The 14,299-nt window shown below is 36.5% G+C and overlaps 1 long non-coding RNA gene across 1 annotated transcript; it reads left to right on the top strand.

Moving 5' to 3' along the window:
• The first annotated feature begins 10,444 nt into the window (after positions 1-10,444).
• Positions 10,445-12,613, top strand: LOC126817903 (uncharacterized). Its single transcript, XR_007679134.2, has 3 exons — positions 10,445-10,528; positions 11,141-11,194; positions 12,496-12,613. It is a non-coding gene; the product is annotated as an uncharacterized LOC126817903 (long non-coding RNA).
• The last annotated feature ends 1,686 nt before the right edge of the window (positions 12,614-14,299 follow it).

The raw sequence follows: 14,299 nt of genomic DNA, 5'->3' as shown, positions 1-14,299 counted from the left end.
CTTATATTTACATAAAATATATATATTAAAAACTTACAATTTCCCTTTGTTATTTGAATATTATCGACACCAAGAAAGTAGAATCCATTTACTCGTTCTGAGATAAATGCTAACTATACAACAAGATAAGAAAACTGATTGATTATATCAACTTTGACTTCGAATACCAAAGCGCTTTAATGCTTGAATTACAGAACATGCTTTGACAGACAGGAAATCCCTATTAACACAGTTATAAAATACATGCAGCAGACACGGAATAATTATATTTAATATCAACACTGGATTTGTTGTTGGTCAGTTCATATAATGCCAAATGGTTACATGTCCTATAATAATAACGTCCTATTTTTCTCGACTTATGAAAACGGACACACGCCATGCAGTGTGGTCACTCGGCAAACCTCAACAGATTCCAGTACCCTACATCTTATCTCGGCTGTATGACAAAGTCCGCCATTAGAACTACTTTCAAGTTCCCGGATTACAATGGCGTTGTCCATGACGCCTAATGACGTGATTGATGACGACGTATTTGAAGAATGTTTTATCTTACAAAATTTTCAAAGTTTTAAGCTGTTTTTCTTTCAAGTTTATCCGATTTTCTTTAGACAAGGACAAATTTGCACTGAAAATTCTACACACTCTTCGAACGACGCAATTTTGAGAACTTCTTTCTAAACGCGTGCAAGTTTCCCTTATAAGTAAACCGGTGCCGCATCGCAAATGTATAGGCGTAGGTACATATCACTTACTGTCATACAGCCGAGGCTAGATGTAGGGTACCGGAATCTGCCGAGGTTTGCCGAGTGGCAGTGTGGAATGTGGGAAATTTTGTCCGGATAGCCGCGCTAAGGCTACTCTTATTCCAAGAGTCAAGGGATCTTTTAAATACATGCCAATATGTACACGGGATCTCGATTTTTCGTCCCATCCGAATTACTGTAGGCATTGCACCTTGACAGGCCCTCCATCCTTCACTAATGAATGACAAGGGGAAACCACGCCGGAAAGTTCAGCGGAACTTCCTCGGCCAACACCGGTGCGACTCCGAGATTACCTTGTTTGTTAGCTAACGCTTTATTCACTGAGCCAAAAGAAGACATAGAGAGATGAGAGAAGAAGAGGTATTATACCTTTTGATTATTAAGTGGACACACGTCATCTATCTTAGATTGCTGCCATGTTGTGGTTGAGTTACTTGTTAGTGTCTTTAATTCGGTGTATTGTCCATTATCTAATAGATTAACAGACAGTGTCATAGCAGGCGTTGACAAAATGTATTCAAAACTTATATTCAAACAACCACATCCATCGGTGTCCAGTGTTGGTGATATCAGAGCTGCCTTTTCGCCATTCTTGGAACCAAGTACATTAGTTTTAAAATAAACATAATGACCTACGGAGATAAAATTCACATATTAATGACAATGCATAATACAACTGACGCAATGATGAGAGGGGGATTTAAACAAATCAAACAGTGTGAGGTGTATGATCAGAAGGCACTAACAAAATGTCAGATCAATTAGGTTAGGCGAACACTTCATCTCGAGGGTACACTGTAAAAAATATCCATTTTTTATGTGGCCGAATTCCGTAATTTAACACCTTTTTTCTGTTAATCGATGGATTTTTTGGAGAACTTGTGTTAATAGTGTGAATTATTTCTTCAAATTACGTATTTTATGTATTTCTGTGGATTATTCAGTATTAGACAGGAAATTTCCGTGAAATTTAGGGATAAAATGTTTTATTCCCTTCTATAATGGACTTAATTCTGTTATTTTACGGAATAAACGGTGGAATGACAAGGAAGTTCCGTGAAATTTAGGGATAAAATGTTTTATTCCGTTCTGTAAGGGACTTAATTCTGTTATTTTACGGGATAAACGGTGCAACGATAAGTAATAGTATACATATATAATCATTCCTAATAATCATCATGTTATAGTATTCATTTCAATTTATTAACCATAATATGAAGAATCATATTTTGTAACGTTTGGTATATTAATTGACGTGTATATCTAATTTCCATTATTTATAAGATCTATAAAGTGTATTGTTATTCATCATACGGAAATCAGATTGTAAGTATTTTCATAGATATGTAAAAATATGTTTTAATGCTGCGTGTGTTAAGGTTGTAAAATCTGGTAATCAAGCACACTTAAATCCGGATAGTGCAACCGGTTGGCCAGTGTAAGTCGGTTTGTCTCTATGGCAGAGTCAACATACCTGCGAATTGATAATACCGAAATTTACACCTGAAAGCCTCCAACCACTGACGAGTAGCGGTTTGTGATACCTTGCTCTCGATTCTTATATATATTAGCGAAAAGAGGTTACGTTTAAAGATTATCTGCGATATCACTTCGGTGGAAGCGGACGTTAAATAAAGCTAATTCACGCACGCGTATAAAGTCAATGGTTAATTCAATGAAATTTTTATCACCTTCATGGTCAGGATTTTTTTTTCTGTATTTGAAAATGGAATTTATGTTAATTGAGATAATTTCTGTAAATTACAGGAAAAACAAATACGGATAAAATTTTCCTGGTAATTTTTGTTTCCGGAATTTTTTACGTTTTTTCACGGAAATTTTTGTTACAGTGTAGGAGGAATGATATCTAGTTCCATCTGTCATCTGGTCGTTGTGAATTACAAAGGAAAGTCGAAGAAAACTTTGATTTCTGGTATTAATTAATGTACACCTAACCAGCAAAACCTTAAATAGGTAGACAAAACATATTACAAACCGTCTCCTTTAGGAATTCCTCGGAAGGTTTTGCTGTCCGAATGTACATGTAACTCCCATATGACGTTGCTACCATTAATACTAAGAGAAGTATAATCACACATTGTTGGATTAAAATCACACGATCCCTTCTCTAGTGTAATAGTTTGTTTAGTGGGCGTGGTTGTGGGTTTCTGAAAATTAGATACAAATATTAATGAAAAAGACCCCGATATAATTTGGTACATTATCCGTGTCCTGTATACTATCTGACGCTCGGTGATACTTTTCTGAGAAATACATACTTTCCAGGCTGTGTAAGGGGATTTCATTTTTTGACAACGGATTCTTCTATCTCTCAATAATTGTCCAGAGACTTTAAAGAAATTAAGCCGTTATTTTCGAACTGATTTTTTGGGGTTTTTTTTTTAATATTTAGACATGGCAAAAAGGTTATATCACCACTTTGGGTTGTTCGGAATGTGTGTGTGTGTGTGGGGGGGGGGGGGTAACTCCGAAACCCAAGGCCCTCTCGTGACCCCAATATTTCAGACAATGTTTGAAAATAGAGTCCCTTAAAACTGTACTGTGTATTGCGTTCACAAGTCAATTGTTGGCAGATCGACGGACAGGCACAGTGATGGCATAATGCATCCCACACTGAAACGTGGGCGTTTACGAACGAAATGTCTAGGCAAACCGGGTACCGAGTCAAACCGCCACACCCGTATATAAACAGTAAGACTTACCGTGTGACCAGATGCATTACGTTGCTTCTCGCTAGACAAAATAAAATCATCAAGGGCGATGTCACTTCCAACAGGACCCACTGCTGTAGAGGCAAACTCTAACTTGAAGGTATTATTCTCCGTTGAACCCTATATGTACGAAATAAAATAAAATAATGTTTATGTCAGAGGTATTACAACTTTTATGTTCAGCACGCATTCGAAAAGTTCCAGTTTCGAATGGGAAAATTTTTTAAAGAAAATAAAAAAAAATCTTTTAATATCTAAAACCCTGAAATTTAAACATAAAACGCGTGTATCTCTGCTATAAATTGTCAGATACGGGGTCGATGACTTTTAAGGGGACAGAACCCGAAATGCCCGAAAAATAAATTTCGCGAGAGGCGAATGAGCGGGGCTTACCGTGTAGGGATCCCCCAAGATAATTTGGAAAATTTGACGGCCGCAAACGCATTTTCCTGCTATTCCAGCCCGTGAATACAACTTCAGAGGGGCTGACTCGAATTCGAATCAACGAATCAATCGTTTACAGTCAACGGAGTCGTGACCTAGGGAGAAAATTTTCAAAATTTAACTGCCGCAAACGCGTTTTCGTGCTATTTCAGCCCGTGAATACAGCAACTTCAATGTGGTCCAATATAGCCTAGCATCCAAAAAGCCAATCAATCGCCCCGGGGTATGGTGGTCTCACCCTCCCGGAGACAATTTTGAAAAATTAACCGCCGCAAATGCGTTTTTCTGCTATTCTAGCCCGTTAGTTAATCAGTTTCAAAATTGTCCAATGGTTTTGTAACCGAAATGCCACCCCATGCCGACCTGAATTCCAACCATCCAATCAGACTGTTGCAGCTGCATTCACAAATAATAATTGATGCCCGAAAAATGTCGCACAAAGTAGAGTGGCTCCAGACAAAATGTTTTAACCCATAGTCAATTCAGTACAAATTCCTGGTATTCAGTTAAAAGAAAAGTAAAATTAGTGTTTTATTAGATTTCGGGCACTTATTTTGCCAACTAATTTTTTTTCTCACTTTACTCGTCTGCCCGAAAAGTCAGATTGCCCCCCCCCCCTCCGCCGCCCCCTTGGCTTGTACGCCAATGGATTTTATGTAAATTTAATTTCAACATATCCGAAAATATTATACGTTTTATCAAACGAAACAATTCAATTATAGACTGAATGTAATTTAATAAAATAACAAAGATGTTCTGTCTCGTCGACCAACAGATACCAAATTGTTCCGTATTTGCGACGTGTGTTGTGTACAATCGATGGGTACCCATAGAAGGTCCTTAGAAGTAGCATAACAGATTAGTCAAAATCATATTTTTACCGAAATATGGCGATAGTCAGTTCAGTATTTTAAGAATATCATAACCTTCTTGAATTATGTCGAGGTATAATACATATAATATTAATTTGCACATCGACATGAAAAGCAATCATTCATTTCTTGAACGTATAGTTTATATATATTTGAATATCTTTATACACAAGTAAGTTATATTTGGGATTAAAACATTTTTTATTTACCTCGAGTAAAACGATAGCCTGCTTCCAGATTCCACCTTGTCTCCCAGACAAACTCCATAGAACCTTGTTATTTTCAGGTGTTCGTGGATCAAGAAGACGTAAAGTCAGTGATCCTATATTAATGCCGTTCATGTAATACCAAAAACTGAAATTAGCAGCTACTGGTAAATGTATACCGGTACTGGTCAAAATGGCGGATATATTTTCTCTACCAGCGTCATAGCCATGTGTATAGATGAAATATCCAAAGGTATTATTACTATCTGGATAATAAGAAAATAAAATTAATATAGTCCATTATCCAATTCAAATCACAGGATGTTAATTAGCCATTCGCGACATATTATTAGTCAGCGGAGTAAAGCTAGAATAAATGTTATTAGTCAGCCAGAATAAATGCATCACCAATATGTAAACTTTAGATTTTAAAAAAACGGTGAAAAGGCCCTTTATAATAATTTATAATCATCTCATGCTCAGTTGGCGACACCATATTGAAAGATGTATTAGAATTGCTGAAGTCATTAATTATGGTTCGCGATTGAACGAGATCGGCAAGGCCTGCATCTGCATTTAATGTTATATGATTTTCTTACCCCAAAATGTGTGATCTTTACGTGGACCTGACGTGCTATCAGGTGTGTCCTTGTCTGTTCTGTTCCATGCATATTTATAGCTTTGAGCAGACGTCCACGAACAGAATTCTTCTTCAAACTGGCAGCTAATTGATTTCCGGTCATCACCTTTAAACATTTAAAAACACACAATAAAAGATTAAACTAACAATAAAAGTTGTATAATATTATGTTTTGGGGGTAACTATAACATTATGTTTTGGGGTAACTATAACATTATGTTTTGGGGGTAACTATAACATTATGTTTTGGGGGAAACGATAACATAATGGACTGTACAATATTGTATTACAGTAGGTGGGATGCACATGTAGGATACCAGTACATTTCTCCAAACATAAAAGTCTGTGTGTTATAAACTTTGTTTTTTTTTTTAAGTTACTAACGTAGGCAAGCTTGTATGTGGATTTTAAGAAATCAAATGAAATTGTGTTTAACGTCTTATATTTCTGCACTAGAATTCGTTTAGGTGTAAGCCAATGTGTACACGAGACCTCAGTTTTTCATGCAACCCGAATGGCTAGACACTATTCCTTGCCAGGCCCGCCGTCCTGCACGGGATTTTAACAAGGAAATTATGCCAAACCAATGAATAGTTTTCTAGGACGGAACAGATAAGAATACTACGAAAACCTATTTTGTTATAGGAGTTCAGAAAGATACCACCGACAATATTTTATAGCTACCACCCACCCACATCACACATGTGAATATATAAATCAAATTAGGCAAAGATGTCCAATATTTTATCCGTTCCTGTAATACAAAATGATTAACAAATGTAAACAAATTACCTGAAACTATCCATATACAAAGACACAAATACAGGATCGAATTTAATATTTGTAACCCCATTTTAACCATGATCTTTTTGTAAATGGTTTGATGCTAATCAGATAGCTCAGGCTGATACAGATAACGAACAATAGAGATGAAAGATCTTCATTATACATATCCATATACTTATCGTTATCTATATCTTTATCTTTCAGTGTTCGTTTATTATCACACTATTGCATGATAATGACATTGCCTTTTCATGATCAGTAAAAGGAATAAACACGAGTTCGAGAATTATTACTAAAACAAAACTGGAGAGTAATCGGTTCTCCATGTGAAGGAGTGTAATATGGTGTTTCGAAAATGGGTGTCCTTCTTAAAATACTACAACATGTCATAAAGTTCTAGCAATGTCGTGAAACGACAACCTTTTCTGTTTTTATGGCAATGTTATTTGTCTTTACAAAGAATGAATGACTGGTCGAGAATTTACTGGGCTTTCTCACTGGTTGTGGTTTTAGAATGGCTAAAATATACAATTTACACACTACTAAGTTGCCAATATATATAAAATGTCATAAAACTCCCGAACGTGCCGTTATAGCATATCATTTATCAAGCTTGTCCTGTTTGTCTTTCTTTCTTATTTCTCTTTGAACCAAATGAAATATTAGATGTTAGACCAGAAATCGTAGATACATCACTGATATTTCACAAACAGCTGTAGGCTAATGGGGCATGTAACAAATTTCACTTGGTTATCCACCTTTGTCCAGTCCTGGGGTCTGTTTAATAACAAATTTATTAAATTAATAATTTCATCCTTATTAATTCCAAACTACACGCACACCAGACCTCATTGGGATGTACTAAAAGACACCAAAATGTAGTATTCGGTTTTGAAGTGGAAATAAATGTTGTGACCTCCACGGGCCGAGGAGGAGTCTGCGAGTGTGGTAGGGTTCCCTTAAAGAAGTTGATGTTCTCGACGTCTTCAGTTTACGTGGTATTTGATCAAATGGTAAGATTGTCACACGTCCAGTGGCTCGGGGGGGGGGGGGGGTGGGGGGGTGTGGGGCGGAGATAATTTATGACACCAGGTCTTTATAGAGCAGTTTTGTGCGTAGATTTCGATTCTGGCCAGGTGTTTGAGGAGGCCTTTCCGTGATACGGCGCTGGGGATTGAGGTGGTGAGGGTCCAATGTCTTCAATTGAAATGTGATGATCAGTTTATAACACTCTACAGTACATGTCTAAATAAGTACAAAGGAGCCTTTTGGATGTCTGTTTGTCTTGTGTGAGGGCCGGGCAAGTAGGGGGCTGTAGGCAGGCGGTTCGGTGCCTAAATGGCGGAAAATGTAATATAAATGATGATCATCTTATAGATTAGCAAAACATTAATTTATAGCACTGTACATGTCTACATAGGTGTATATAAGTGTATATTGTTTTGCTTTATGGGAGTTGGTTGAGGAGCTGTAGTGTGTGTGTGTGTGTGGGGGGGGGGGGCTTTAGGCAGGCGGTCCGATGTTATAGGAGGAACCACGCTGGAAAATGCCGATGAACTTTCTCGGCCAAAGCAGTGATGGAACAAGGGGTCTCCTGGATAGCGAGCCTACGGTCAACGTACAGTAGTTGGGATGGGACGAAATACCGAGGTCTGGTGTCCACATTGGCATGCACGTAAATGATCCCCTGGCATTTGGAATTCGATATAAGAGTAAGCCGTAGTACCGCTGCCCGGGCAAACTTTTCCTCATAGTACGCACTATATATGACGTATGCCCGTCTTGATTAGTCAGGACTTTAAACCCCATTTCATTCTATTTCTTATTGGAAATTATACGGCGCGCGCCAGTTATTATCCGGCGCGCGCCAGTTAATATATCCGGCGCGCGCCCGTTATTATTATTATATTTTTTTTTTTGCGTCCCTTACCGGGATCCGTATCATTGTGTCAAGTAAGTGTAAAAAAAATATTCCATTACTTTGTTTAATATCATAAGTGTTAAAAACGTTTTATATCAGTAGTTTGTCCTTGATGTCTTTAATCTGCCACCAGGGAGCTCTTATCATTGCAGGTCGCTTGGATAAACCAACCGTATTAAACTAAACCTTGTAGTTACCAGGTGTGACGATCACGTCAATTGTGCGGATACATATTAGATAAATAATATATACAAAGCAGAATGTTGATAAAAAATAAAAATTCCAGGCCACAACATACTTTATTTCTCTTATCACAGTTATTTGGGTTATCAGAATCTTATAATCGTCCCGCCGTGTAACATCTTTCCATTAAGTACAAATAGTGTAGAAAGTTGGTTTTCTGTTTTCTCTGAAGTTTTCTAAAATGACCAATACAATAATACCAGGAGTTATCATACTGGTGGCTTTAATTGGTACGTTTTTTTTATATAAAATACTTTATATTATTATTAATATGAATACCAGTATTTTTAAGTAAGAAGAGATAGATAAATTAGATAAATTAATTTCTAAGTTTTTATTTGTCAAATTCTTGTTTTGGTGTTTTTTCTTTGTTGCGTTTTAAGGACATTTTGTGTGTATATGTTGTGATTTTTGTTTTTGTTGTTTTTTATACCAGATTTATTCTGTACATTACTAAAAAATGATATTATAAAAATAGGAAATCTAAAACTATAAGAAATATTTTCTTAAGGCATTTTAAAGAAATTTATATTTTTCTAATGAACGTTCAAAATCACACTTCCAACGCCTTCCATTTTAAGTCCCAGAAAGAGTTATGATAACTATTAATAATATTAGTTTTATCGTCTTAGGTTCAACTACCAGTAATGTATCGTGTGATTTTGAACAAGATTTTTGTGATTGGTATCAATCAAAAACAGATAATCTCGACTGGGCTAGAACAAATGTAAAAACACCGGATAAAAGTTCCGGACCTCAGCATGACCACACAACAGGAAGTGAGTATCGAACTTTATTACCTCACACTCATGGTTTTTTTTTGGTTTTTTTTTTGGTGGGGTAACTATGTAATACTTGATTATTCAATCAATTAAACCTTCCGTCTATTGAGAATAAAAACACCATGACCAGATAATACCCTTTTCTGCTTATAGAAACATAATTAGATAGAAAATTAGAAAGTAAATAAATTTATTAATCCATGGTTTATTAAATGGAATGATCCTTTATGCCTGTAATTTATTCTATAAGTTAAAAATATATGTTTCAATTTCCAGACGGGTTTTATGCATACTTGTCAGGCAGCATTGCTGGTTTCCCTAATGCAACAGCTGAACTCAATTCACCAGTTCTGGTTGTCACGACTAATGTATCTTTTGAGATTTGGTATCACATGAATGGAATTGGTATTGGTAATTTAGAGATTGCGCTGATCAACACCACCGTTAATAGTAGGACGACACTATGGGAACAGCGTGGGAGACGAGGCGTTGAGTGGAAAAACATCAAAATTAATCTACCCAAGGGAACGTATAAGGTGCGTAGGGTTATTCTATCAATATAACGTTATAAAATATATTTTTTAACTGATAAATTCTTGAAATCCAAATAGTATGCAATAGTTATTAAAACGATATTAATAAATTGTCTCAAGGGGAGCAGCAAGGCAAATTTTAAATTGCGTGTAATGTGATAGACCTTTTTGGACAAGGAACTGGGTATCAAGCGCTACTCATCTTGGTGTTGCTTGCGACGCTCTTCGAAGAAATCATAAGGCCCCGCCAACGGTCGACATAAAACTTGTTCCTTGGACAATTTGTGCATGAATTGACGGGCTTGGATTGCATGACAATTCCAAGATGGTGGCGAAGACGCCACACTCGATTCCAGGTCCATAAAGTAATGTTATCTTGGGATCAAAGCTGGTTATATGTAATTGAGCTCTTGTTCGACGCGCATGAATTTCTGTGGGTATGAATCTGGAAAAACAGGTTTATACGTTTTTCTATGCAACCAATCTGGATAAATGAGATAATAAATGACCTCTTTTTTAGTTATGTATATCAGCTACCGCTCGTTTACACTATGGAAGTGATGTAGCTATTGATGATATAAAAATCAATGGTAGTTTTGGAAGTATGTAATACTGTTAATTTATTTTCTTATATATAAACAAAAACCTGTTTTTATCGTAAACAAAATCTCAAAGTAAATTACTGTCTCAGTTGTATTATTAAGATGCACTCTCTCCGTACTTAACAGTAACCACGTTATCTACGGTTGAATCTGGTTATTTCGAAACAAGAACCGTATTAAGCTTGCATGAGGCTCCTGGCTGAAAATGGTACTGGGGCTCTTGCATCAACATTGAAAAGGGGGCATATTCTGGTTATTGTCCGTCACACGCACACAAATGCAATCTGTATGTCAGTAGGATATATATATTTATTTGTTTACTTGTCACAACCACAACCCCCCCCTCCCCCTCCAATTTCGGACCTGGTCTAGGATATGAAGTTCCAGCGTCAGAATCGTCCAGTCTCTTCGGAACTGGTATTTGGAGGAAGCAGAATGTTTAACTATTATCAGCTAGTATCTGAATTAACCAGTTGAAGTAATCAGTATGCAGTATCTTCTAGAATAGCAAACCATCGGTCAAATGCATCCATTGATATTTACAATATTCCGTGTTAACACACAAACTACTTATCGTCTAGTTGTTATTATGGATCGATTTTTTATTTCCAGAAATAACCGCACCTCCTCCGACAACAACACAAGAAACAATCTATGATGTTAATGGTAGGTATAAATCATGTAGGTTACAATAAGTATAAATGGATATATGATAACGTGTTATCAAATTGATAAAATGGATCACTTATATCTAAGTGGTACTCAAGTAGATAATTGATCGTTCGTTCGTTTGTTCTTGGGGCTTTATGTCCGTTTCCACCGAGGGTTATATCGCAGATAAATTAATCAAGAAGTCAAACGTTATTTCCAAATTTTAGATCATATGACAGAAATCCGTAATGGCCGATAGATTGTAACTAAATGGCATAAAATGAAATGAAATGAAATGAAATGGGGTTTAACGTCCTACTGTTCTGCTCCTAACCTGGGCTAATGAAGACGGGCATACGCCATACAGTGTGCTATGAGGGAAATTTTGCCCGGACAGCGGCACTACGGCCTACTCTTATATCGAATTCCAACTGCCAAGGGATCTTTTACGTGCACGCCAATGTGTACACGGGACCTCGGTTTTTCGTCCCATCCGAACGACTAGACAGCTTTCCTTGTCAGCCCCTCCGTCCTGCATCACTGACAAGGGAGAACCACGCCGGAAAATCTGGATGAACTTTCTCGGCCAATGCAGGGATCGAACACCCGACCTCCAGGCTAGCGAGCTAGCGTCTTACCCACTTAGCCACGTGATCCCCAAATGGCATAAAAGAAATTGTATATCGAAAGTCAATTCATGATGGGAAGAAGAGGTCTACTATTTCTGATCACTATATATACTCTATCCCAAAAGAGAGAGAGAGGGGGAGATTGGGTTTAACGTCCACTCGACACAAATTAGGTCATTTCGTGACTAACATATGGTTTTTAATTTTATTTCAATAATTCGCTTGCGCGTAGGGGTCTTTAGCAGTGGCAGGAAACCGGAGGACCCGGAGAAAACCCACGAGGTTGGACAGGCGACCCTACTCCTTGTCACATACAACCGGGGATTCGAAAAACGCCAGTTTACTCAATGACAGGCCTTAGGGTACAGCGCGCACGTGCTAACCAAGAAGTACAGCTGGAAAAAAAGTCTTAAAGCAGACGATTACCTGTGCTACACCATGCTAGATTAATATTCTAGACCATACAGAAATAGAACATTCCAATAATTTATCATGAATATAAACTACCAATACCAACATCTAACATGGGCACTGAATATATTTTGGGGGTAGGTTTCAGACAATAAAATACCTTAATGCACCGACATGTTCAATGGCTTGTAAATGAAATGAAATGAAATGAAATGGAGTTTAACGTCCTACTGTTCTGCTCCTAACTCAATGGCTTGTACAATTTTACGTTTAAAGAAATAGCCTGTAATTTTGACAAGAGTTTCTGTCACTGGTATCAAGATAAAGACGACCAGTTTGATTGGAGGAGAACATCTCTAGGTACTCCTGATAGAACATCAGGTCCCTCAGCAGATCATACAACTGGCGGCTCAGGTAAGAACTGTTGTGGTTGACATACTATACCGGATCTTTATAAACAACACTTTTAGGATAAAATATTTAATTTGTAAAGCATAAAAAAAAATAATTTTACGGTTTGGTGTTTACCGACAAGACATCGACTCTATTGTACGAGATTCTCTTACTCTACCATTACAGGAAAAATTTTTGAATCTTTCTCGCGTAGAGGTTTATTAGTTAAAATATATAATAAGGAAACATCAAAGGAATACCGACAATACTATAACCTAATGTAATGAATTCAAACATTTACATTAAAAGGGTAATTGGTTTAGAACGGAATCTGAAATGAAAGAAGCCTAATTATATGGTTCTATTTATTTATAATACAGAGGGTTATTATGCCTTTATTAATGGACATGAAATTCTTCAACCAAACTCAATGTCCAGAATGGTAAGTCCCAAATTCATGGTGAACAGTAATTGTAGTGTAAGGGTGTGGTACCATATGAACGGTCATGGTATTGGATCATTATCAATAAATAAAGTATCAGATAAAAGAGCAGCTGAGGTATTGTTTAAAGTAACAGGTAGACAAGGACCGGACTGGTCTGAAGCTCGTCTAGATTTAGCACCAGGAATATATAAGGTAAGTAACATTTTACATTACGCCATAATTAATTTCGCATTTGTCATATAAGTGAGTTTTAACCTTCTGAAAAATATCAAATTGTTGAAAGTAAGTAAGTCCAGAAGGAACTAGCGTCATTATTTATACCGGACACGTGCCTGTACCAGCGGTTGCTTAGATGTACCAATCTTCCATCTTGCAACACCCGAATTTTAAATGTACGCTGTGTTGTTTTTTTCGTTCTAATGTGATGAATACTTTGATTTTTTTATAGTTAGCAATAGAAGGAACAGCCAGTTTACATTATGGAAGTGATATAGCAATAGATGACATATCAGTTATAAAACAAACTAAACCTAGTAAGTACTATCCAACTACAATCAATTTTCAAAGATCACTGTAGATAAAGTGAGTATAATTATTAACACTGTATAGTATGAGTAATATTGTTGGCGATCTAATTTGAATCAACTGAAATTTCTATTCGTTAGCATAAAATAAACAACGAAATATTTTTTATTTGCAACTTTGAAATAACAGTATACATCTTATTGTATTTCAGACATTGTGGGTTAAGGATTCTACTGCTATGTTGTGGAAGAAATTGAAAACATTTTAAGCGAATGCGCACCTGTGCGTAAATGAAATTCACGAACAAACGTTAAACTGAAATTAATCATTGTTCATATTATCATTACAAATTCTATCTATATGGAGTCAAGTTCTTTCGGGATAATGAATACGTAAATTTTGTGGCATAAACATAATCCAATTTAAATCTAATTTACTTGATTTGTGGTACACGGTTTTCCTACACCATTCATATTTAAGGGAAATAAGAAAGGGCCGAAACAAACATCCGATTGGTAGAAGATTGACTATGCCAGAGAAAGAACTGATGAATATGAATTATATCAATTAACATGTTTTTTTTACAATGTAATATCTTTTCAAATTTATGTTTTTGTATATACTTCTCACATCACATTGTTATACGTCCATTTAAATGTTGACCTATTATGTCATTACCCATGTCCGGCCGTCAACACGATGGAGGATACAGTTTTC

This window comes from Patella vulgata, chromosome 4 (genome assembly GCF_932274485.2).
Source record: "Patella vulgata chromosome 4, xgPatVulg1.2, whole genome shotgun sequence".
NCBI lineage: Eukaryota > Metazoa > Mollusca > Gastropoda > Patellidae > Patella > Patella vulgata.
This window is presented reverse-complemented; position numbering and strand designations above follow the sequence as displayed.